This window comes from Atractosteus spatula (genome assembly GCF_055471065.1).
Source record: "Atractosteus spatula isolate fAtrSpa1 chromosome 10 unlocalized genomic scaffold, fAtrSpa1.hap1 SUPER_10_unloc_1, whole genome shotgun sequence".
Taxonomy (NCBI): Eukaryota; Metazoa; Chordata; class Actinopteri; order Semionotiformes; family Lepisosteidae; genus Atractosteus; species Atractosteus spatula.
Genome location: NW_028296612.1, coordinates 6,761,824 through 6,766,562, shown reverse-complemented (window position 1 = coordinate 6,766,562; position 4,739 = coordinate 6,761,824). Strand labels below are relative to the sequence as shown.

Sequence of the window (4,739 nt, the reverse complement as noted above, 5' to 3'; positions counted from 1 at the left end):
TCATACAAACAACTACATCTGCAAAACATACCCAACAAATGTAACTAACCCTTTACACAAAATCATAAGTAAACTACAAACAAAAATAAGCAAAAAAAACAGCACAAAAAAACAGAGGTTGATAACGCATTAGGGAAACTGTAAAATAAAGGATAAACAAAGTATAAAACATCTCCACAAAGCCAAAGCTATATGAAAAAAGCACACAAAGCAAAATAAAGAGAACCAAAGCACAATCAAATACCCCTACATTCTGAAAACCACCAAGTTAAATACTGAATAAGCCGAGATCAGATTGGTCGAGTTTCATTAAAGATGTCAAAACGGCAAAGATGGATGAATTAATGATCCAGTGGGGAGGGACAACAGCCAAAAGTATGGAACTTATCAAAACACAAACCACACAGGGTCAAAACACTACCATTATAGGACCCATCCAACTGGGGCTCATGAGCTGGAAGCTAAGATGTCACCCTTCACCAGGACTCTGCCTTCACACTGGACACCACCATATATATATATATATGTGTGTGTGTGCATATTCATGTCTACACAACTTAAATAAAAAAAAACACCCAGCGGCAAATTTAAAACTCTTCATAAACCCAAAGCAGTATTTCAGTTCTGTGCTTTACACCATCAATGGCTAAATATATACCTTAAAACTCACCTAGATTCTCAAAAAACATAAAATACCAAGTTTATTATGTGAATGTAAACCAATACTTGGATCCATAAAAAAAACCAACATCCACTACCTACACCAAATGTACGCAGAGTGTAACCTAAATCCCGAGTAGTAAAAAACTTAAATCAAAAACTAATTTAGGGTGTAAAATGCCCAAGCACAGCAATGCAGGAAAAGTAGATCCAGTGCCAGTATGTATTAAATATAATGAACATCACCTTGTACAGCCAATCAACAAGCAAGAACACAAGAACAGATTTGGTACATTTAGCAAGTTTTATGATGCCATACAAACAAAAATACATTCAATACAGGAGAACATTGTCTAGCAAAGTACTTACAAATCAGAACACAAATCCCCCCCATGACAAAAGTGCTTTCTGTGCAGGTATGAAAAAAGAGCAACTCTCAGCTAAACCAATGCCTCTTTTCCCCACATGAGTGGATGGCATAACTACTCCTTTTATTCATTTCTACTTTAGGGGCTCAATTCAGTTTTACTCTAAAGCCAATGCAAGATTTATGTACATGTGTGCACCCATGCAAATAAATCATTGCTTGACCTTAGATTCTCAAACTCTGCTTTTCAAATGGCCCATAATTTACAAAATGGTTACCAAGTAACAAAACTTTCTCCATTCCCACACCAGAAGCCACTTTGTCTCGTCCTTGCCAGGTGGCTCAGGTGCTAAAGTTACAATCCAAGAGCCAAACAGCCATTACAAGACCAACGTGCAGAGATTCATTTACAGCTTCATGTACCACCTGAACCTCTTTCCACCCCACAAAAGGCCTCCCCCTCATTCTTCGCTTGTCATTAGGAACTTGTACAGCAGTTTCGATGCTCCTCTGTGGCCGTTGTCTTCCGAAATAAAAAACGGGCCCACGAGTCTTCTGGCAAATCTTCGCAGAAAGATCTCAGTCCGCTGCATCTGGGCTCCCATCCTGTTAAAGGTCCTCTCTCAGCAGCAAAGGCCTGGTCAGCCTCCCGGACAGCAGAGAACCTAAAGAAAAAAAAAACTAGACTGGACTATTTCTGACTAGTGCAGAGGACTCAGTCTATATTCCCACCCCCAACACCCATTTTGACCTAAATGATCAGTGTTCAGTGCTACACAATTCCAGAACAAACCCAACAGAAAACCACCCAGAAATGTGCTAAAGCAAAAATTCACAGTACAGGGCTCCTACAACAGGGGAAAAGTCCATCTCCAATATCTGCATTAAAGCATTTCAACATCTGCACACAAGTTCACAAATTACATCCCAAAACAGAGTTAACAACTTACCCCTTCCCTCAACCCATTTTTTCCTTGCCTGCTTACCAAGGACAGATCCATTTGCTTGTCCGCCTAGGTCTTTAGCTTGACACAAAAGACAAGAAATTGAAGCAGTTAAGCATCACGCCTCCTAGGAGGGGGAAGAAACTCACCCGTCTCGATCCTCTGATGCTGCTTTAACTTGCACCCCACTCCTCCGGCAGATCTTCACAGAAACATCCCAGAGCCCAACCCCATCTGTGCTGCACATTTGGTCATGAAAGATCCTCCCTCTGAAGCACAATCCTGCTCATCTCATCTGGCAGCACCGAGCCTGAAATGGAGAAGGATTTAGACCAAGTCCTCTGCCCTTCTTAGAAACAGTCAAGCCAGAATTTCCACTCCCAACATACAGTGTAACACCTGTCCAGCACTAACCAACAGGAAAACGCCCTGCTGAGAAAATCCCCTAGTCCAGGGCTCTTGCCGCAGGATCCACTGCAGCTTCTCCCCAGGGAGGAGAGCAGTTCCTGTGCCGACCCCCCATCAAGAGAACCTCAATGCCATCTCCAGCAAGGACTCAGCACTGGAGACAGCAGCTGGTGTGCCAAGTCACCATCGTACTGCTGTGTATCTAAAGTGATTCATTACATGTGCACCCATGAAATAAAATCTCATACAAAGCACTAATTCCATCTTCCAGAGCCAGAATGACAGCCAGTCAAATCCACATGAGTATACAGATAGCTCAACCAAACAGGAAGGAAAAATAAGCCAGAAAAAAAACAGAAGAAAAAATACACCACTATGACCCAATGTTTAGCACATTAAAGCATCACATCAAGAGCTCAAAGCTAGGCCTAACCCAAGAGCAGCTTGTCAACCTTCAAAAACACTTCTTACACACAAGGACAAATTAAAAATTCATTTGATTTGGACATGATTGGAGAAACAAGTGAAACTCACCACTGCTAGAGGAACACAATCCTCCTAGATACTTGCTTCACAACTGCTTCAAGATCCATAGGCATCCAGGAAATTTAAGGATAATCTGCAAAACATCTCTTCACTCCACTGTTAAAAGCACAGAACTTCAATACTTGCATCAAATCAAACCAAATGTATCCTTTTAGACAGCCACTGAGCTCCCTGTCAACAGCATGGTGTCATGTACCCATGTGTTAAAAGACAGTGACTCCTGCAAACTCTCCATCACACAGCAAACAAGTTCAGCAATTCAGGCAGTAACCGATAAGACAACTTTCAGCTTCTTTGTAGTTCTGCTCTTTCAATAGAAGATATCTAAAGAATCTCTGGATTCAGTTCAAAACTCCATCTTAATTGGTCACCAACTCACTGAAATTCACATACAGCACAAAACAAAACATTCAAGTAGTTCAGATCCCAGGTGCATCCATCTGCAAACATAAGTGACCGACTCAACTCCTCCCTCAAAATTGAGCTAAAAGCTTCTAGCTTAGATTCTACTGTCCGAAAACCCAGGTAAACAGGGATGACCAAATCCATTTACAGTTGTATTCCATGTAGACAAGACAGTCAAACAAATTTTAAATAAAATCACCCTGGTATTAAGTCAAAGTCTCAGTCATACATCCAATCAGGTAGTGGTTGAAATTTGGGCTTTCTTAACACATACCTAGGGATGCAGTAATGTGCCTTTTAAAGACCAAATTAAATTTTGGTTTTACATAAAGAACAATTCAATGTGCCCCAATACTCTTGAGATCCACAGTAGTACAAGACAAAACACTGACCATATTCAGTACCAAAGAACTGCAGCCTGGACTGAAAAGGTTTTAAAGCTTAAACATTCAAAACAACTGAAACTCAAAAGCAAAAATAACTCAAAACCTAGTGATGGGCCACAACCAATGGATTTAAACCTTTGAGCCACTACATGCATTCTACCAGCAGGGAGATTACAGCCTGTACACATGCAGATCAAACCCTTCATAAAACCAAACCTCACATTCCCCAGTGACTAGAAACTCCTCTGAAAACAAAGGTTCAACAACCACTTTCCCCGAGTTCACTTTTACAGCCACATCTCCTATGACTGCTGTACAGGATACCCAGGGCAAAACTACACACAATTTTGTATATTCTAGATAGAACAAAAAAAAAACTTACTGTAGCAGTTGCAATTGTTTAAAAGAAAACAAACAACGAGAGATCTCTAACAAAAGCATTACAGTTTTCATGCAGCCCTCCCTTTTCACAGAGCACAGCACACATCCACTTCCAGACAGCTGGAAACTCATCCCTCCCCTTTCTGCACTAAAACAGACAACCTTGCTTTCAATGAAAACATTTTGGTTTTAGGGCAACTTAATCTTTACAATGAACCCCAGCTGCAATCCTAGTCTAGAGTGTACCACATCTGCAAGTTACTCAGGTGGAGATTTAGACTTGATCCTCTGCACTTTTTAGAAACATTCAAGCCAACATTTCCACAGCAAACTTTGTTCATTCAAGACAAGCCAACAGGAAAACCCCCAGTCCAGGGCTCAGGTGCGGTGCCTGTGCCACCACCCATCAACAGAACCTGGCTGACATGACAAGGAGTCTGCTGGTGTGCCAAGTCTCTTATATTGGAGTGATTTACTTCAATATGCACCCATGAAATAAATCTTTCAAAAGCCAGAAAGACAGCCAGTGAAGTGAAACAGTGCTTCACCAAGAAAGACAACAACTATTACCAAGAAAAATAGACCAACAGTTACATTTTGCACATTTAGTCTGTTGAGCTTAAGGAAGCTTAAATTGCCCAC

The 4,739-nt window shown here is 41.1% G+C and overlaps 1 long non-coding RNA gene across 1 annotated transcript; it reads right to left on the bottom strand.

Annotated features, from left to right (window-relative positions):
* Positions 1 to 956: 956 nt before the first annotated feature.
* LOC148813663 (uncharacterized) lies at positions 957 to 4,436 on the bottom strand. Its single transcript, XR_016086239.1, has 3 exons — positions 2,914 to 4,436; positions 2,121 to 2,281; positions 957 to 1,692 (listed from the first exon to the last, which is right to left on the bottom strand). It is a non-coding gene; the product is annotated as an uncharacterized LOC148813663 (long non-coding RNA).
* Between the last annotated feature and the right edge of the window lie 303 nt (positions 4,437 to 4,739).